Source organism: Hyperolius riggenbachi, chromosome 2 (assembly GCF_040937935.1).
Source record: "Hyperolius riggenbachi isolate aHypRig1 chromosome 2, aHypRig1.pri, whole genome shotgun sequence".
Lineage (NCBI taxonomy): Eukaryota > Metazoa > Chordata > Amphibia > Anura > Hyperoliidae > Hyperolius > Hyperolius riggenbachi.
Genome location: NC_090647.1, coordinates 548,110,562 through 548,129,353, shown reverse-complemented (window position 1 = coordinate 548,129,353; position 18,792 = coordinate 548,110,562). Strand labels below are relative to the sequence as shown.

Sequence of the window (18,792 nt, the reverse complement as noted above, 5' to 3'; positions counted from 1 at the left end):
GTGCCCTAGGGGCCCCTGGAGTTCAGCGGCAGTCTAGCTCATGTAAATCCTCAGTGTAAGTTGATTAAGAATAGACTACTCACACTAACGACAACAACTTCCACACAAGCTGTTTATATCAGAAATATATAAACAAAAGGAGTGGTCATAAATTACTTTGGTTTCCTCCTGCTCCCTGGGTGTCCACACAGAGGAGAACAAGCTAGTCTTGACTCCCCTTGCTTTCACTCAGTTTGACCGGGGTACTGCTCATCTGTCCTCCGTAAAGCGGTATCCCCCTCATTCCCCACTTTACAGTTGTACGAATGCACAGACTGGACAAGCAGCGAAGAGGACCACATGACCCCCTAAGAGTGGAAAACAAAGACAACATGAACTCTTCTACTTGCCTTAGAGGCCCCAGAGTTCAGCAACAGGTTTTCTTTGCTAATTCTCTCTAACAGGCTGGTTCATTTTAATGATCCCCATTGTAAGATGAGGAAGAATGGGCTGCCTACACTAAGCAAATAATAGTAGTTCCGGCCAAACAAATAAACGGTATCAGAAATGCGTTAATAGAAGGAGAGATGGAGCATAAATGTCAGTTGGAAGCTAGCTATAATTTGTTATCCAACCAACAAAAACCAATCTACTATAATTAACTAACCTAACCATGCAACCAACAAATATAACCTACTATATTAAGCTAAGGTAGCCATCCTAAGAAAAAAAAAATACCATAATTAACTAACTGCACTTTTTGTTACCATAGCCGCCTTGCAAGACACCTTGCACACCTAACACAGTCCAGGAGCCCCCAGAGGTCTAACATCATCTGCTTCAAGAGACTCCAGAGCATCCTATTTATGCTTTTCTGACTATTGTGATGTCATCAGGGCCCATTTTGATGTCATCAGGGACACAACCAATCATCTTGCCACACTGGCTACTGTGACACTCTGGCATGTGGCTGATGCATGGCTGTACATTTGATGAGAAAGTCATGGTAAATAAACAACAGGGTGTAATGGGGAGAAGTAACAGAAATTAAAACATGACAGAAGCATAATTAGGTAATTAGAATGATGATGTGGCAATATTTTAGTGGACAGTTTTTGGGGTTTCTCCATATTCAGCACATCTTCACAGATGATGCTAGGGGGTGGAGCAATATGCTGAATGTAATGTAGGAAATGTGTTGGAAGGAATGGATCAGCAAACAGACAGGCAAGGTGCACTGTTTAAAAGGAATTGTATGAGCCAATCAATTTCTAATTCCAAAAAGGTGTGAGTTTCTAAGCAGTTTGTACTCAGAAGAGTATTGTCGCCATGGCTGCAAAGAAGTGCAAATTGAGTTCCGGATCACTTTAACCACTCTGCGACCGCCTAACGCAGGATTGCAAGTGGCAGAGTGGCTTACTCATTCCTTGCTCATGCCAGGTGACATGATCTCCCCAGAAACGAGATTTTCAGGGAATGAGCGCTCGCTCGAGCACGCGTTCCCTGCTGTAAACAAAGCGGAGTTTTGTCATCAGCCTGCCAGTCACAATCGGAGCTGATAAGCTGACTTAAGGACATAAACAGCTAATAAATGTGTACAGTGCTGCAATCTAGCGCATCGCTGTACAGACGACAGCCCTGTCACTTAACTGTCCCTTCTAATGGCTGTAAAGATTGCAGCAGCAATCAGAGACCACCCAAAGAAAGCTCTATTAGTGGGAAGAAAAGGAGGTAACATTCATTTGGGTGCTAAGTTGCATGACTGAGCAATAAACCATTAAAGTTGTAAAGTGTGGAAATGTAAACAATGGCCTGGTCAATAGGGGGGGTATAAACGTGTTCCTCAGGTGCTTAAAGGACCATTATCGTGAACAATGTAAAATGTAAAATACATGTAAACACATACAAATAAGAAGTACATTTCTTCCAGAGTAAAATGAGCCCTTAATTACATTTCTCCTATGTTTCTGTCACTTACAGTGGGTAGAAGAAATCTGGCAGAACCAACAGGTTTTGGACTAGCCCATCTCCTAGTGGGGCGTTCTTAGGGTTTTCTTTATTTTTAAAAGCACTTAGTGAATGGCAGTTGCTCCGTCTAACTGCGACAAAAGTGTGCAGCGAGCAGGGAGGCTGCCAGGATCTTTATATAAATTATTTTTAAGGAGGGTCTTTGAAAGTTATAAAGGCCATGCTGAGAATCCCCCATGAAGAGATGGACTAGACCAAAACCTATTGGTTCCGTCAGATTGTTACTACCTACTGTAAGTGACACCAAGATGGGAGAAAAGTAATTTAAGGCTCATTTTAATCGGGGTGAAACACTGCTTATTTGTATGTGTTTACATGTATTTTACATTTTTTAATTTTCCGCGATAGTGGTTCTTTAAGAACCACAAATAAATCATTTTTAAAATCCTTAAGTGAAAGTAAAAACTGCTTCCTGGAGGTCTTCTTTAGTTTTGTGGACTGAGTGATGTACCTCGGGACAGGAAGAAATAAAAAAACACATTAAAATTGATGACTTGGGCCACAGAACTGATCATGCATTTTTTTTTTAAGTGAGGCCTGGAACCCACTGCAAAACGCTATCGCTAATCGCAAGCGCCAGCATTTTGTAGGAGCAGTTTGTCAGCGGTTTCATGAGCGTTTTAAGAAGTGATTTTACAAAGTGCATCAATTTGCCTGCGATTGTGTAGCGAATAGCGATTAGCGTTTTAAAGCCTGATTGTTCCTTCTAATTAATTTTAATTTTGTTACAGTGTGTGGTAACGTTAAAACGCTAGCAAAATCGCTCCATGCAGGTTTTGATGAGCGGTTACGCCAGGGTTTATATACTTTACACTGAAGCGCTAACGCTCCCAAAATGCTCCATGTCCTGCGTTTGCGATCTGAGGAATCGCAAGTGCTCCAGTGGAAGTTACCCCATCCATTTACATTAGCTGAGCATTTTGACTAAACGCTAGCGTTCTGTAACGCTCCAAAAATGCTCTCAAAATCGCACTTGTGGGTTCCAGCCCTGAGAGTCTTTTGGTTAATCCAGTTGGCAAAAATGAAACATTTGGCCAACAGGATTGTAAGCCCGCCCACCAGCGACAAGGTAGACTCTCTTCGGGCGGGGCCTACACTACACTATGCTGGCCTACTCTAATTGGTGCTAGTCACCCTGAAAGCTATTCTAGTGTTGGGGTGCATGTGTGATATGTAACACCTAATCTAATCCTACATCTCCTGCTCCTAAGTGGTGCTGCTCACCAATATGCCCTGTTCAAGTGTTTGGTGTGTGTGTGTGGGGAGGTCTAATCTTATCCTAATCTCATCTCTGTGGTTAGCACTATGCTACAGTCCATGGGATGAGGTGTTGGTCTGGGTATGTCATTCTAAAGTGAGTGTGTGTCTGTCACAGTGTGTATGTCTGGGACTGGGTATCAGTCAGTATGAGTCAGTTAAGGTAAGTTAGTCTGGGGTAAAAGCTGTCAGTGTATGTCAGTCAGTGTATGTGTGATTTATAGGGTGGTCATATATTACTTTGGTTTCCTCTTATTTGACTGGGGTACTGCTCATCCGTCCTCCGTAAAGCGGTAGCCCCCTCATTCCCCACTTTACAGTTGTACGAATGCACAGACCTGATGAGCAGCGAAGAGGACCGTATAACCACCTAAGACTATGCGACAAGGACAACCTAAAACTCTGTAAGTGCCCTAGGGGCCCCTGGAGTTCAGCGGCAGTCTAGCTCATGTAAATCCTCAGTGTAAGTTGAGGAAGAATAGACTACTCACACTAACAACAACAACAACTTCCACGCAAGCTGTTTATATCAGAAAGATATAAACAAAAGGAGTGGTCATAAATTACGTTGGTTTCCTCCTGCTCCCTGGGTGTCCACACTGAGAAGAACAAGCTAGTCTTGACTCCCCTTGCTTTCACTCAGTTTGACCGGGGTACTGCTAATCTGTCCTCCTGATAGCGGTATCCCCCTCATTCCCCACTTTACAGTTGTAAGAATGCACAGACGGGACAAGCAGCGAAGAGGACCACATGACCACCTAAGAGTGGAAGACAAAGACAACATTAACTCTTCTACTTGCCTTAGAGGCCCCAGAGTTCAGCAACAGGTTTCCTTTGCTCATTCTCTCTAACAGGCTGGTTCATTTTAATGATCCCCATTGTAAGATGAGGAAGAATGGGCTGCCTACACTAAGCAAATAATAGTAGTTCCAGCCAAACAAATAAACGGTATCAGAAATGCGTTAATAGAAGGAGAGATGGAGCATAAATGTCAGTTGGGAGCTAGCTATAATTTTTTATCCAACCAACAAAAACCAATCTACTATAATTAACTAACCTAACCATGCAACCAACAAATATAACCTACTATATTAAGCTAAGGTAGCCATCCTAAGAAAAAAAAAATACCATAATTAACTAACTGCACTTTTTGTTACCATAGCCGCCTTGCAAGACACCTTGCACACCTAACACAGTCCAGGAGCCCCCAGAGGTCTAACATCATCTGCTTCAAGAGACTCCAGAGCATCCTATTTATGCTTTTCTGGCTATTGTGATGTCATCAGGGACACCCCCCCCCCCCCCCACACACACACACACACACACACTATTCCCAAGCCATTTTGCATAAGTTTTCCTCATTTTTTATGTTTTTTTCTGGCCTGCAAAGCAGAAATATTTGAGTCCCCATTTACTTGCATTGGGTTCGGAACGTCAGGGCGACGTTCGAACCGGAACATTTTAGTGTTCGATCAACACTTTTAGTCAGCCTGTGTCACCCGCACCCAGCATGCGCCCACACAATATGCCACTAATAGGCAACCTGTGTCACCCCCACCCAGCATGTGCCCACACAATATGCCACTAATAGGCAACCTGTGTCACCCCCACCCAGCATGCGCCCACACAATATGCCAAAAATAGGCAACCTGTGTCACCCCCACCCAGCATGCGCCCACACAATATGCCACTAATAGGCAACCTGTGTCACCCCCACCCAGCATGCGCTCACACAATATGCCACTAATAGGAAACCTGTGTCACCCCCACCCAGCATGCGCTCACACAATATGCCACTAATAGGCAACCTGTGTCACCCCCACCCAGCATGCGCTCACACAATATGCCACTAATAGGAAACCTGTGTCACCCCCACCCAGCCATATGGCTAACCTGCGATGTTACATCTCTTTATACTAACATACCACACCATTTCGGACTCACTGCCCTACAATATTATTTACAAACAAATGGCGACATGCCCCTAATACAACAAACTTTTCTGATAAACTGCGTAGAATTTATTCTCCAGAACAACTTTTTTACGTTTGGCGACAATATATACCAACAAATTAACGGGGTTTCGATGGGAAGCTCGTTCTCGCCCTCATATGCAAACTTGGCAATGGGATACCTAGAACAATTAAAAATGTACAATGATAATCCTTTCATCAATAACATTGTTTTTTACAAAAGATATATCGACGATCTAGTGTTTATATGGAAAGGCCCTATTAATCAGATCCAGTCCTTTGTTGACTTCCTAAACTCAAATCCAGCAGGTCTACAGTTTACTTTTCACCACGACCCCAGTTCCATAGAATTTCTAGATCTTGTCCTATACACCCATTCGTCCCGTATATTAACCAAGACTTTCTTTAAACCAGTTGATGCAAATAACTACATACACTACCATAGCTTCCACCATCGCCCCTGGACCAGAAACACCCCATACAGCCAATACAGAAGGATATATCGTAACTGCACGGAATTACAGATGTACAATACCCAATCCAAAATCCTAACCAAAAAATTCACAGATCGCAGATACCCCAAAAAACTACTAAGAGACGCACAACTGAAAGCTAAAATACAGAATCCCCCGCTCCCCACCAACAACACTCAGATAAATGACACACCCCGGTTCATCACAAAATATAGTGCTCAACACTCATCCATCCGTAATATACTGGACAAAAGGTGGGAAATCCTTTTACAGGATCCCCACCTCCGTCCCATTCTGACCCCCAAACCAGCAGTCACCTACAGACGTGCCCCGAACTTACGCAGTTTACTGGCTCCGAGTAGACTACGCACACCCCAGACAACCCCCCCTCAGACTCCAATATGTTCTCCCGGGGGATCTGGGCCATGCAACCACAAAAAATGTCTAGCCTGCAGTTTTGTCCACCAGACCACGATGTTCCATTCTCAAATTACCAAAACAGAATACCAGATCAAACATCAGCTCAATTGTGAATCAAAATATGTAATATACATTATTTCTTGCCCATGCCAGCTCCAATATGTGGGGAGAACCACTCAACCCGCAAGATCAAGAATAGGACAACATAAAAGGAATATAATCAACAAATACCCTTTGCACAGTGTATCACGACACTTCACTACCCATCACAACAGTAACCCAGAACTATTTCACATCACACTCATTGACACAATCCCACATAACCGTGCCAACTCGTTTGAGCTCTTGAAGTCGCGTGAGATGTATTGGATTCAAATCCTAAAATCACTTACTCCAGATGGCCTTAATGAGCAGCTGGAAAAAATTTATTAACATATCCTCCTTGTGCAGAATTTGCTTATAGCTTTTTATTCGTCCTCTCTTTTTATAGAAAAGTCATCTTATGACCCTTTTAATGCATACTATAAACAGTACTGTATTTTAATTTTATGTCTATTTCAAGTCTGTATGATATCTTTATTTAAGTTATGTATCAGAATCTTTTATTAAGAAGGGTACCCAAATCAAGTCCGTTACCATGAATTTTATTGGCAGAACACTGTATTGCCAAATAGGATGCAGAGATATCCAAGTACAATGTCGACGTTATGTCAACATATCGACATGCTTTTTAAGTTGATTGGTCAAAAACATTACCTTATGAATACAATGTGATATGCCATCTACAAATTGCATTCAAGGCTATGTACTGTTCATTTAGTGTCCACTGGAGGGCAGCAGCGCTCTCCATTGAACAGAACTATCTATGTCGATTGTACAAAAAAAAGAAAAGAATGTAAAGTTTTTACAAAAAATGTATGTTAGACCTTTTAATTGTAGACTCTAAGTGTATAGCTGCTTTGTGTTACAGATTTTGACAATTCGCCCTCTATTCACCCCCTCGCGCAATGCTGCCCACTATACATGCGGAAGTGTGATGCGTTCCACACTCTCCGCATATGAAACCAAGTGCGCACATGCGCACCAACACCCTGCCACGTCGCACTCGCCCCATAATCCCCTGCGCACGGCTGCCATTCCTCAACAGAGTAGCGTGCGCATCACCACCGTTTGTCTCCGCCCAGCCCCCTTGCATTGGCCAAGCTGCAAACACAGGCCTATCACAATGCTTGCACGGCCCCACCCCCCGCACGGACCATGGTACCTCCCACAATCCTCTCTTAAACCCTGCACACACGTCTTGCCGGCACAGAGGTGCCAAGCATCACTCCGACGATACGCTGGTAAGTTCCTATTCCTCTCCACACACACACACCTTATCAGCTTCTCCTCAGACATTTATGTAGTACACTTGCCTCTCCGCACTCAATTGTAATTCACTGCCTTATTTACTAGCTAAGCCCCTTAGTCTTAATTGTCCCAGGTAAAGAATAGTGCTAAGTCACTAAGATAATCATTGAGATGTATTTTTACCTACATAATGTCTAATACACCATTAGTGATAATTCATGACATGTCAGCACAACCAATTAAGCGTTACCACTCTGTCATATCATAAAGATTGTGTTTGTATGTAATTTACTATACAGTTGTACCATACACAGTCTGCTGATGTTTGCCATATATCTCTGTCATTTTCAGTGTATGTTGCTCCTGACCCTTATTGCCTGAAGAAGCGGGTTGATGCCCGTGAAACGCGTTGCGAATGTATATTGGGAGCGTTTGAATAAATTGTATGTTTTGAAAATCGACAGCTCTACCGTCCGTTTATGGTTAGCTGGTCCACCACCGCAACCAAAACATTTTAAATCTTTTAGTTATTTTTATACTTTCGGCGCCTCTGTATTTCTTAACGTACCCACCCAGCATGCGCATGCAATATGCCACTAATAGACAGCCTGTGTCACCGACACCCAGCATGCGTACACACAATATGCCACTAATAGGCAGCCTGTGTCACTCCCACCGAGCATGTGCACACACAATATGCCACTAATAGGCAGCCTGTGTCACCCTCACCTCAGCATGCGCACACAATATGCCACTAATAGGCAACCTGTGTCACCCCCACCCAGCATGCGCCCACACAATATGCCACTAATAGGCAGCCTGTGTCACCCCCACCCAGCATGCGTACACAATATGCCACTAATAAGCAGCCTGTGTCACCCCCACCCAGCATGTGCACACAATATGCCACTAATAGGCAACCTGTGTCACCCCCACCCAGCATGCACACACAATATGCCACTAATAGGCAGCCTGTGTCACTCCCACCCAGCATGCGTACACACAATATGCCACTAATAGGCAACCTGTGTCACCCCCACCCAGCATGCACACACAATATGTCACCAATAGGCAGCCTGTGTCACCCCAACCCAGCATGCGTACACACAATATGCCACTAATAGGCAGCCTGTGTCACCCCCACCCAGCATGCACACACACAATATGCCACTAATAGGCAACCAGTGTCACCCCCACCCAGCACGCGCCGACACAATATGCCACTAATAGGCAGCCTGTGTCACCCCCTCCCAGCACGCGGCAACACATTATGCCACTAGTAGGCAGCCTGTGCCCCACCCAGCATGCGCCCACACAATATGCCACTAATAGGCAGCCTGTGTCACCTCCACCCAGCATGTGCACACAATATGCCACTAATCGGCAAACTGTGTCACCCCCACCCAGCATGTGCACACAATATGCCACTAATAGGAAGCCTGTGTCACCCCCACCCAGCATGCGCACACAATATGCCACTAATAGGCAGCCTGTGTCATCCCCCACCCAGCATGCGTACACACAATATGCAACTAATAGGCAGCCTGTGTCCCCCCACCCAGCATGCGTACACAATATGCCACTAATAGGCAGCTTGTGTCACCCCCACCCAGCATGCACACACAATATGCCACTAATATGCAGCCTGTGTCACCCCCACCCAGAATGTGCCCACACAATATGCCACTAATAGGCAGCCTGTGTCACCCCCACCCAGCATGCGCATACAATATGCCACTAATAGGCAACCTGTGTCACCCCCACCCCGCATGTGCACACACAATATGCCACTAATTGGCAGCCTGTGTCACCCCCACCCAGCATGTGCACACAATATGCCACTGATAGGCAGCCTGTGTCACCCCCACCCAGCATGCGCTCACACAATATGCCACTAATAGGCAACCTGTGTCACCCCCACCCAGCATGCGCACACACAATATGCCACTAATAGGCAACCCGTGTCACCCCCATCCAGTATGCGCACACACAATATGCCACTAATAGGCAAACTGTGTCACCCCCACCCAGCATGCACACACAATATGCCACTAATAGGCAACCTGTGTCACACCCACCCAGCATGCATACACACAATATGCCACTGATAGGCAGCCTGTGTCACCCCCTCACCCAGCATGCGCACACACAATATGCCACTATTACAGAGCCTGTGTCAACCCTAGAGTTGGGCGAACAGTTCGGCTGTGTTAGCCGAACTGTTCGGCTGCCCAACCTGTCATTTCGCTGTGGCTCTTACTACTTCCGGGTCGCAATGACCCGGAGTAGTACGTCTGCGCTGGCCCGGCGGAGCGCGTCCTAGATCGCGCTCCCGTTGCCGGGCACTCTCTGCGCATGTGTGTGACGTCATGGGATCTAGGACGCGCTCCGCCGGGCCAGCGCAGAAGTACTACTTCGGGTCATTGCGACCCGGAAGAAGTAAGAGCCACAGCGAAATGACAGGTTGGGCAGCCGAACAGTTCGGCTGCAGTTCGGCTAACACAGCCGAACTGTTCGCCCAACTCTAGTCAACCCCACCCAGCATGCGTACACACAATATGCCACTAATAGGCAACCTGTGTCACCCCCACCCAGCATGTGCACACAATATGCCACTAATCGGCAAACTGTGTCACCCCCACAGGTTCACAGCCGGTCTCCCACACAGCTACTAACCAGGCCTGAAGCCGGGTAGCTTCCGCAATCTGACGAGAGCGGGTGCTTTCGGCTTAGTGTGGCCACAGGCAAAATCCAAGGCGCCGTTCCTGCGCCTTGAAGGTGAGGCTTCCCACGTGCTCATAGCTATTGGACCGCAAACCCCCAAAAAAAGCCTGCAGCACCTGGGATTCACAGCCACTCTCCCACGCAGCTACTAACCAGGCCTGAAGCCGCTTAGCTTCCGCAATCTGACGAGAGCGGGCGCTTTCGGCTTAGTGTGGCCGCAGGCGAAATCCAATCTGCGCCTTGAAGGTGAGGCTTTCCACGTGCTCATAGCCATTGGACCGCAAACCCCAAAAAAAGCCTGCAGTACCTGGGGTTCACAGCCGGTCTTCCACGCAGCTACTAACTGTTCCTGAAACCACTTAGCTTCCACGATCTGACGAAAGCGGGCGCTTTTGGCTTAGTGTGGCCGCAGGCAAAATCCAAGGCGCCGTTCCTGCGCCTTGAAGGTGAGGCTTCCCACGTGCTCATAGCCATTGGACCGCAAACTCCAAAAAAAAGCCTGCAGCACCTGGGGTTCACAGCCGGTCTCCCACGCAGCTACTAACCAGGCCTGAAGACGCTTAGCTTCCACGATCTAACGAGGGCGGGCGCTTTCGGATTAGTGTGGCCGCAGGAAAAATCCGAGTTGCCGTTGCTGCGCCTTGAGGGTGAGGCTTCCCACGTGCTCATAGCCATTGGACCGCAAACCCCAAAAAAAGCCTGCAGCACCTGGGGTTCACAGCCAGTCTCCCACACAGCTACTAACCAGGCCTGAAGCCGCTTAGCTTCCGCGATCTGACGAGAGCGGGCGCTTTCGGCTTAGTGTGGCCGCAGGCGAAATCCAAGGCGCCGTTCCTGCGCCTTGAAAGTGAGGCTTCCCACGTGCTCATAACCATTGGACTGCAAACCCAAAAAAAAGCCTGCAGCACCTGGGGTTCACAGCCGGTCTCCCACACAGCTACTAACCAGGCCTGAAGCCGCAGGCAAAATCCAAGTTGCCGTTGCTGCGCCTTGAGGGTGAGGCTTCCCACGTGCTCATAGCCATTGGACCGCAAACCCAAAAAAAAGCCTGCAGCACCTGGGGTTCACAGCCGTTCTCCCACGCAGCTACTAACCAGGCCTGATGCCACTTAGCTTCAGCAATCTGACGAGAGCGGGCACTTTTGGCTTAGTGTGGCCGCAGGCACAGTCCAAGGCGCTGTTCCTGCGCCTTGAAGGTGAGGCTTCCCACGTGCTCATAGCCATTGGACCGCAAACCCCCCAAAAATGCCTGCAGCACCTGGGGTTCACAGCCGGTCTCCCACGCAGCTACTAACCAGGCCTGAAAACGCTTAGCTTCCACGATCTAACGAGGGCGGGCGCTTTCGGCTTAGTGTGGCCGCAGGCAAAATCCGAGTTGCCGTTGCTGCGCCTTGAGGGTGAGGCTTCCCACGTGCTCATAGCCATTGAACCGCAAACCCCCCAAAAAAGCCTGCAGCACCTGGGGTTCACAGCCACTCTCCCACGCAGCTACTAATCAGGCCTGAAGCCGCTTAGCTTCCGCGATCTGACGAGAGCGGGCGCTTTCGGCTTAGTGTGGCCGCAGGCGAAATCCAAGGCGCTGTTCCTGCGCCTTGAAGGTGAGGCTTCCCACGTGCTCATAGCCATTGGACTGCAAACCCAAAAAAATGCCTGCAGCACCTGGGGTTCACAGCCAGTCTCCGACGCAGCTACTAACCAGGCCTGAAACCGCTTAGCTTCCGCGATCTGACGAGAGCGGGCGCTTTCAGCTTAGTTTGGCCGCAGGCGAAATCCAAGGCGCCGTTCCTGCGCCTTGAAGGTGAGGCTTCCCACGTGCTCATAGCCATTGGACCGCAAACCCAAAAAAAAGCCTTCAGCACCTGGGGTTCACAGCCGGTCTCCCACGCAGCTACTAACCAGGCCTGATGCCACTTAGCTTCCGCAATCTGACGAGAGCGGGCACTTTTGGCTTAGTATGGCCGCAGGCACAGTCCAAGGCGCCGTTCCTGCGCCTTGAAGGTGAGGCTTCCCACGTGCTCATAGCCATTGGACCGCAAACCCCCCAAAAATGCCTGCAGCACCTGGCGTTCACAGCCGGTCTCCCACGCAGCTACTAACCAGGCCTGAAGACGCTTAGCTTCCACGATCTAACGAGGGCGGGCGCTTTCGGCTTAGTGTGGCCGCAGGCAAAATCCGAGTTGCCGTTGCTGCGCCTTGAGGGTGAGGCTTCCCACGTGCTCATAGCCATTGGACCGCAAACCCAAAAAAAAGCCTGCAGCACCTGGGGTTCACAGCCGGTCTCCCACACAGCTACTAACCAGGTCTGAAGCCGCTTAGCTTCCGCAATCTGACGAGAGCGGGCGCTTTCGGCTTAGTGTGGCCGCAGGCGAAATCCAAGACGCTGTTCCTGCGCCTTGAAAGTGAGGCTTCCCACGTGCTCATAGCCATTGGACTGCAAACCCAAAGAAATGCCTGCAGCACCTGGGGTTCACAGCCGGTCTCCCACACAGCTACTAACCAGGCCTGAAGCCGCAGGCAAAATCCAAGTTGCCGTTGCTGCGCCTTGAAGGTGAGGCTTCCCACATGCTCATAGCCATTGGACCGCAAACCCAAAAAAAAGCCTGCAGCACCTGGGGTTCACAGCCGGTCTCCCACGCAGCTACTAACCAGGCCTGATGCCACTTAGCTTCCGCGATCTGACGAGAGCGGGCACTTTTGGCTTAGTGTGGCCGCAGGAACAGTCCAAGGCGCCGCTCCTGCGCCTTGAAGGTGAGGCTTCCCACGTGCTCATAGCCATTGGACCGCAAACCCCCAAAAATAGCCTGCAGCACCTGGGGTTCACAGCCACTCTCCCACGCAGCTACTAATCAGGCCTGAAGTCGCTTAGCTTCCACGATCTGACGAGAGCGGGCGCTTTCGGCTTAGTGTGGCCGCAGGCGTAATCCAAGGCGCTGTTCCTGCGCCTTGAAGGTGAGGCTTCCCACGTGCTCATAGCCATTGGACCGCAAACCCAAAAAAAAAGCCTGCAGCACCTGGGGTTCACAGCCAGTCTCCCACACAGCTACTAACCAGGCCTGAAGCCGCTTAGCTTCCGCGATCTGACGAGAGCGGGCGCTTTTGGCTTAGTGTGGCCGCAGGAACAGTCCAAGGCGCCGCTCCTGCGCCTTGAAGGTGAGGCTTCCCACGTGCTCATAGCCATTGGACCGCAAACCCCCAAAAATAGCCTGCAGCACCTGGGGTTCACAGCCACTCTCCCACGCAGCTACTAATCAGGCCTGAAGTCGCTTAGCTTCCACGATCTGACGAGAGCGGGCGCTTTCGGCTTAGTGTGGCCGCAGGCGTAATCCAAGGCGCTGTTCCTGCGCCTTGAAGGTGAGGCTTCCCACGTGCTCATAGCCATTGGACCGCAAACCCAAAAAAAAAGCCTGCAGCACCTGGGGTTCACAGCCAGTCTCCCACACAGCTACTAACCAGGCCTGAAGCCGCTTAGCTTCCGCGATCTGACGAGAGCGGGCGCTTTTGGCTTAGTGTGGCCGCAGGCAAAATCCAAGGCGCTGTTCCTGCGCCTTGAAGGTGAGGCTTCCCACGTGCTCATAGCCATTGGACTGCAAACCCAAAAAAAAGCCTGCAGCACCTGGGGTTCACAGCCAGTCTCCGACGCAGCTACTAACCAGGCCTGAAGCCGCTTAGCTTCTGCGAGCTGACGAGAGCTGGCGCTTTCAGCTTAGTTTGGCCGCAGGCGAAATCCAAGGCGCCGTTCCTGCGCCTTGAAGGTGAGGCTTCCCACGTGCTCATAGCCATTGGACCGCAAACCCCCCAAAAAAGCCTGCAGCACCTGGGGTTCACAGCCACTCTCCCACGCAGCTACTAACCAGGCCTGAAGCCGCTTAGCTTCCACGATCTGACGAGAGCGGGCGCTTTGGGCTTAGTGTGGCCGCAGGCGAAATCCAAGGCGCTGTTCCTGCGCCTTGAAAGTGAAGCTTCCCACGTGCTCATAGCCATTGGACTGCAAACCCAAAGAAATGCCTGCAGCACCTGGGGTTCACAGCCGGTCTCCCACACAGCTACTAACCAGGCCTGAAGCCGCAGGCAAAATCCAAGTTGCCGTTGCTGCGCCTTGAAGGTGAGGCTTCCCACATGCTCATAGCCATTGGACCGCAAACCCAAAAAAATGCCTGCAGCACCTGGGGTTCACAGCCGGTCTCCCAAACAGCTACTAACCAGGCCTGATGCCACTTAGCTTCCGCGATCTGACGAGAGCGGGCACTTTTGGCTTAGTGTGGCCGCAGGAACAGTCCAAGGCGCCGCTCCTGCGCCTTGAAGGTGAGGCTTCCCACGTGCTCATAGCCATTGGACCGGAAACCCCCAAAAATAGCCTGCAGCACCTGGGGTTCACAGCCACTCTCCCACGCAGCTACTGACCAGGCCTGAAGTCGCTTAGCTTCCACGATCTGACGAGAGCGGGCGCTTTCGGCTTAGTGTGGCCGCAGGCGTAATCCAAGGCGCCGTTCCTGCGCCTTGAAGGTGAGGCTTCCCACGTGCTCATAGCCATTGGACCGCAAACCCAAAAAAAAGCCTGCAGCACCTGGGGTTCACAGCCAGTCTCCCACACAGCTACTAACCAGGCCTGAAGCCGCTTAGCTTCCGCGATCTGACGAGAGCGGGCGCTTTTGGCTTAGTGTGGCCGCAGGCAAAATCCAAGGCGCTGTTCCTGCGCCTTGAAGGTGAGGCTTCCCACGTGCTCATAGCCATTGGACTGCAAACCCAAAAAAAAGCCTGCAGCACCTGGGGTTCACAGCCAGTCTCCGACGCAGCTACTAACCAGGCCTGAAGCCGCTTAGCTTCTGCGATCTGACGAGAGCGGGCGCTTTCGGCTTAGTGTGTCCGCAAGCGAAATCCAATGCGCTGTTCCTGCGCCTTGAAGGTGAGGCTTCCCACGTGCTCATAGCCATTGGTCCGCAAACCCAAAAAAAAGCCTGCAGCACCTGGGGTTCACAGCCAGTCTCCCACGCAGCTACTAACCAGGCCTGAAACCACTTAGCTTCCGCGATCTGACGAGAGCGGGCGCTTTCGGCTTAGTTTGGCCGCAGGCGAAATCCAAGGCGCCATTCCTGCGCCTTGAAGGTGAGGCTTCCCACGTGCTCATAGCCATTGGACCGCAAACCCAAAAAAAAGCCTGCAGCACCTGGTGTTCACAGCCGGTCTCCCATGCAGCTACTAACCAGGCCTGATGCCACTTAGCTTCCGCAATCTGACGAGAGCGGGCACTTTTGGCTTAGTGTGGCCGCAGGCACAGTCCAAGGCGCCGTTCCTGCGCCTTGAAGGTGAGGCTTCCCACGTGCTCATAGCCATTGGACCGCAAACCCCCCAAAAAAGCCTGCAGCACCTGGGGTTCAAAGCCGGTCTCCCACGCAGCTACTAACCAGGCCTGAAGACGCTTAGCTTCCACGATCTAACCAGGGCGGGCGCTTTCGGCTTAGTGTGGCCACAGGAAAAATCCGAGTTGCCGTTGCTGCGCCTTGAGGGTGAGGCTTCCCACGTGCTCATAGCCATTGGACCGCAAACCCAAAAAAAAGCCTGCAGCACCTGGGGTTCACAGCCGGTCTCCCACACAGCTACTAACCAGGCCTGAAGCCGCTTAGCTTCCACGATCTGATGAGAGCGGGCACTTTCGGCTTAGTGTGGCCGCAGGCAAAATCCAAGGCGCCGTTCCTGCGCCTTGAAAGTGAGGCTTCCCACGTGCTCATAGCCATTGGACTGCAAACCCAAAGAAATGCCTGCAGCACCTGGGGTTCACAGCCGGTCTCCCACACAGCTACTAACCAGGCCTGAAGCCGCAGGCAAAATATAAGTTGCCGTTGCTGCGCCTTGAGGGTGAGGCTTCCCACGTGCTCATAGCCATTGGACCGCAAACCCAAAAAAAAGCCTGCAGCACCTGGGTTTCACAGCCAGTCTCCCACGCAGCTACTAACCAGGCCTGAAGCCGCTTAGCTTCCGCGATCTGACGAGAGCGGGCGCTTTCGGCTTAGTGTGGCCACAGGCGAAATCCAATGCGCCGTTCCTGCGCCTTGAAGGTGAGGCTTCCCACGTGCTCATGGCCATTGGACCGCAAACCCAAAAAAAGCCTGCAGCACCTGGGGTTCACAGCCGGTCTCCCACGCAGCTACTAAACAGGCCTGATGCCACTTAGCTTCCACGATCTAACAAGGGCGGACACTTTTGGCTTAGTGTGGCCGCAGGCAAAATTCGAGTTGCCGTTGCTGCGCCTTGAGGGTGAGGCTTCCCACGTGCTCATAGCCATTGGACCGCAAACCCAAAAAAAAGCCTGCAGCACCTGGGGTTCACAGCCGGTCTCCCACACAGCTACTAACCAGGCCTGAAGCCGCTTAGCTTCCGCGATCTGACAAGAGCGGGCGCTTTCAGCTTAGTTTGGCCGCAGGCGAAATCCAATGCGCTGTTCCTGCGCCTTGAAGGTGAGGCTTCCCACGTGCTCATAGCCATTGGACCGCAAACCCCACAAAAATGCCTGCAGCACCTGGGGTTCACAGCCGGTCTCCCACGCAGCTACTAACCAGGCCTGAAGCCGCAGGCAAAATCCAAGTTGCCGTTGCTGCGCCTTGAAGGTGAGGCTTCCCACATGCTCATAGCCATTGGACCGCAAACCCAAAAAAAAGCCTGCAGCACCTGGGGTTCACAGCCGGTCTCCCAAACAGCTACTAACCAGGCCTGATGCCACTTAGCTTCCGCGATCTGACGAGAGCGGGCACTTTTGGCTTAGTGTGGCCGCAGGAACAGTCCAAGGCGCCGCTCCTGCGCCTTGAAGGTGAGGCTTCCCACGTGCTCATAGCCATTGGACCGGAAACCCCCAAAAATAGCCTGCAGCACCTGGGGTTCACAGCCACTCTCCCACGCAGCTACTAATCAGGCCTGAAGTCGCTTAGCTTCCGCGATCTGACGAGAGCGGGCACTTTCAGCTTAGTTTGGCCGCAGGCGAAATCCAAGGCGCCGTTCCTGCGCCTTGAAGGTGAGGCTTCCCACGTGCTCATAGCCATTGGACCGCAAACCCAAAAAAAAGCCTGCAGCACCTGGGGTTCACAGCCACTCTCCCACGCAGCTACTAATCAGGCCTGAAGTCGCTTAGCTTCCGCGATCTGACGAGAGCGGGCACTTTCAGCTTAGTTTGGCCGCAGGCGAAATCCAAGGCGCCGTTCCTGCGCCTTGAAGGTGAGGCTTCCCACATGCTCATAGCCATTGGACCGCAAACCCAAAAAAAAGCCTTCAGCACCTGGGGTTCACAGCCGGTCTCCCACGCAGCTACTAATCAGGCCTGAAGCCGCTTAGCTTCCGCGATCTGACGAGAGCGGGCGCTTTCGGCTTAGTGTGGCCGCAGGCGAAATCCAAGGCGCTGTTCCTGCGCCTTGAAGGTGAGGCTTCCCACGTGCTCATAGCCATTGGACTGCAAACCCAAAAAAAAGCCTGCAGCACCTGGGGTTCACAGCCGGTCTCCCACACAGCTACTAACCAGGCCTGAAGCCGCTTAGCTTCCGCAATCTGACGAGAGCGGGCCCTTTCAGCTTAGTTTGGCTGCAGGCGAAATCCAAGGCGCCGTTCCTGCGCCTTGAAGGTGAGGCTTCCCACGTGCTCATAGCCATTGGACCGCAAACCCCCCAAAAAAGCCTGCAGCACCTGGGGTTCACAGCCACTCTCCCACGCAGCTACTAATCAGGCCTGAAGCCGCTTAACTTCCGCGATCTGACGAGAGCGGGCGCTTTCGGCTTAGTGTGGCCACAAGCGAAATCCAATGCGCTGTTCTTGCGCCTTGAAGGTGAGGCTTCCCACGTGCTCATAGCCATTGGACCGCAAACCCAAAAAAAAGCCTGCAGCACCTGGGGTTCACAGCCAGTCTCCCACGCAGCTACTAACCAGGCCTGAAACCACTTAGCTTCCGCGATCTGACGAAAGCGGGCGCTTTTGGCTTAGTGTGGCCGCAGGCAAAATCCAAGGCGCCGTTCCTGCGCCTTGAAGGTGAGGCTTCCCACGTGCTCATAGCCATTGGACCGCAAACTCCAAAAAAAAGCCTGCAGCACCTAGGGTTCACAACCACTCTCCCACACAGCTACTAATCAGGCTTGAAGCCGCTTAGCTTCCACGATCTGACAAGAGCGGGCGCTTTCGGCTTAGTTTGGGCGCAGGCGAAATCCAAGGCGCCATTCCTGCGCCTTGAAGGTGAGGCTTTCCACGTGCTCATAGCCATTGGACCGCAAACCCAAAAAAAAGCCTGCAGCACCTGGGGTTCAAAGCCGGTCTCCCACGTAGCTACTAACCAGGCCTGAAGACGCTTAGCTTCCACGATCTAACGAGGGCGGGCGCTTTCGGCTTAGTGTGGCCACAGGAAAAATCCGAGTTGCCGTTGCTGCGCCTTGAGGGTGAGGCTTCCCACGTGCTCATAGCCATTGGACCGCAAACCCAAAAAAAAGCCTGCAGCACCTGGGGTTCACAGCCAGTCTCCCACACAGCTACTAACCAGGCCTGAAGCCGCTTAGCTTCCGCGATCTGACGAGAGCGGGCGCTTTCGGCTTAGTGTGGCTGCAGACGAAATCCAATGCGCC

The 18,792-nt window shown here is 51.3% G+C and overlaps 36 pseudogenes; all 36 read right to left on the bottom strand.

Annotated features, from left to right (window-relative positions):
- Window positions 1-10,308: 10,308 nt before the first annotated feature.
- On the bottom strand, window positions 10,309-10,427 carry LOC137551806 (5S ribosomal RNA; annotated as a pseudogene).
- A 273-nt stretch (window positions 10,428-10,700) lies between these two features.
- On the bottom strand, window positions 10,701-10,819 carry LOC137553924 (5S ribosomal RNA; annotated as a pseudogene).
- Window positions 10,820-10,900: 81 nt separating this feature from the next.
- LOC137557580 (5S ribosomal RNA) lies at window positions 10,901-11,019 on the bottom strand (annotated as a pseudogene).
- A 230-nt stretch (window positions 11,020-11,249) lies between these two features.
- Window positions 11,250-11,368, bottom strand: LOC137554424 (5S ribosomal RNA; annotated as a pseudogene).
- An 82-nt stretch (window positions 11,369-11,450) lies between these two features.
- LOC137553056 (5S ribosomal RNA) lies at window positions 11,451-11,569 on the bottom strand (annotated as a pseudogene).
- Window positions 11,570-11,651: 82 nt separating this feature from the next.
- Window positions 11,652-11,770, bottom strand: LOC137550768 (5S ribosomal RNA; annotated as a pseudogene).
- Window positions 11,771-11,851: 81 nt separating this feature from the next.
- LOC137551503 (5S ribosomal RNA) lies at window positions 11,852-11,970 on the bottom strand (annotated as a pseudogene).
- Window positions 11,971-12,051: 81 nt separating this feature from the next.
- On the bottom strand, window positions 12,052-12,170 carry LOC137553101 (5S ribosomal RNA; annotated as a pseudogene).
- Window positions 12,171-12,252: 82 nt separating this feature from the next.
- Window positions 12,253-12,371, bottom strand: LOC137552728 (5S ribosomal RNA; annotated as a pseudogene).
- An 81-nt stretch (window positions 12,372-12,452) lies between these two features.
- On the bottom strand, window positions 12,453-12,571 carry LOC137547789 (5S ribosomal RNA; annotated as a pseudogene).
- A 230-nt stretch (window positions 12,572-12,801) lies between these two features.
- LOC137551116 (5S ribosomal RNA) lies at window positions 12,802-12,920 on the bottom strand (annotated as a pseudogene).
- An 82-nt stretch (window positions 12,921-13,002) lies between these two features.
- LOC137553635 (5S ribosomal RNA) lies at window positions 13,003-13,121 on the bottom strand (annotated as a pseudogene).
- An 82-nt stretch (window positions 13,122-13,203) lies between these two features.
- LOC137550015 (5S ribosomal RNA) lies at window positions 13,204-13,322 on the bottom strand (annotated as a pseudogene).
- An 82-nt stretch (window positions 13,323-13,404) lies between these two features.
- Window positions 13,405-13,523, bottom strand: LOC137553633 (5S ribosomal RNA; annotated as a pseudogene).
- An 82-nt stretch (window positions 13,524-13,605) lies between these two features.
- LOC137548485 (5S ribosomal RNA) lies at window positions 13,606-13,724 on the bottom strand (annotated as a pseudogene).
- Window positions 13,725-13,805: 81 nt separating this feature from the next.
- LOC137553640 (5S ribosomal RNA) lies at window positions 13,806-13,924 on the bottom strand (annotated as a pseudogene).
- Window positions 13,925-14,006: 82 nt separating this feature from the next.
- LOC137553491 (5S ribosomal RNA) lies at window positions 14,007-14,125 on the bottom strand (annotated as a pseudogene).
- Window positions 14,126-14,355: 230 nt separating this feature from the next.
- On the bottom strand, window positions 14,356-14,474 carry LOC137551864 (5S ribosomal RNA; annotated as a pseudogene).
- An 82-nt stretch (window positions 14,475-14,556) lies between these two features.
- Window positions 14,557-14,675, bottom strand: LOC137553887 (5S ribosomal RNA; annotated as a pseudogene).
- Window positions 14,676-14,756: 81 nt separating this feature from the next.
- On the bottom strand, window positions 14,757-14,875 carry LOC137548483 (5S ribosomal RNA; annotated as a pseudogene).
- Window positions 14,876-14,956: 81 nt separating this feature from the next.
- Window positions 14,957-15,075, bottom strand: LOC137553772 (5S ribosomal RNA; annotated as a pseudogene).
- An 81-nt stretch (window positions 15,076-15,156) lies between these two features.
- LOC137549144 (5S ribosomal RNA) lies at window positions 15,157-15,275 on the bottom strand (annotated as a pseudogene).
- An 81-nt stretch (window positions 15,276-15,356) lies between these two features.
- On the bottom strand, window positions 15,357-15,475 carry LOC137550851 (5S ribosomal RNA; annotated as a pseudogene).
- Window positions 15,476-15,557: 82 nt separating this feature from the next.
- LOC137554567 (5S ribosomal RNA) lies at window positions 15,558-15,676 on the bottom strand (annotated as a pseudogene).
- An 81-nt stretch (window positions 15,677-15,757) lies between these two features.
- Window positions 15,758-15,876, bottom strand: LOC137558570 (5S ribosomal RNA; annotated as a pseudogene).
- Window positions 15,877-16,106: 230 nt separating this feature from the next.
- On the bottom strand, window positions 16,107-16,225 carry LOC137558766 (5S ribosomal RNA; annotated as a pseudogene).
- A 280-nt stretch (window positions 16,226-16,505) lies between these two features.
- On the bottom strand, window positions 16,506-16,624 carry LOC137547824 (5S ribosomal RNA; annotated as a pseudogene).
- Window positions 16,625-16,855: 231 nt separating this feature from the next.
- On the bottom strand, window positions 16,856-16,974 carry LOC137551547 (5S ribosomal RNA; annotated as a pseudogene).
- An 82-nt stretch (window positions 16,975-17,056) lies between these two features.
- LOC137553786 (5S ribosomal RNA) lies at window positions 17,057-17,175 on the bottom strand (annotated as a pseudogene).
- Window positions 17,176-17,256: 81 nt separating this feature from the next.
- LOC137553785 (5S ribosomal RNA) lies at window positions 17,257-17,375 on the bottom strand (annotated as a pseudogene).
- Window positions 17,376-17,456: 81 nt separating this feature from the next.
- LOC137548716 (5S ribosomal RNA) lies at window positions 17,457-17,575 on the bottom strand (annotated as a pseudogene).
- Window positions 17,576-17,656: 81 nt separating this feature from the next.
- LOC137551398 (5S ribosomal RNA) lies at window positions 17,657-17,775 on the bottom strand (annotated as a pseudogene).
- An 82-nt stretch (window positions 17,776-17,857) lies between these two features.
- Window positions 17,858-17,976, bottom strand: LOC137551930 (5S ribosomal RNA; annotated as a pseudogene).
- An 81-nt stretch (window positions 17,977-18,057) lies between these two features.
- Window positions 18,058-18,176, bottom strand: LOC137550000 (5S ribosomal RNA; annotated as a pseudogene).
- A 282-nt stretch (window positions 18,177-18,458) lies between these two features.
- On the bottom strand, window positions 18,459-18,577 carry LOC137554248 (5S ribosomal RNA; annotated as a pseudogene).
- An 81-nt stretch (window positions 18,578-18,658) lies between these two features.
- On the bottom strand, window positions 18,659-18,777 carry LOC137559305 (5S ribosomal RNA; annotated as a pseudogene).
- Window positions 18,778-18,792: the final 15 nt, after the last annotated feature.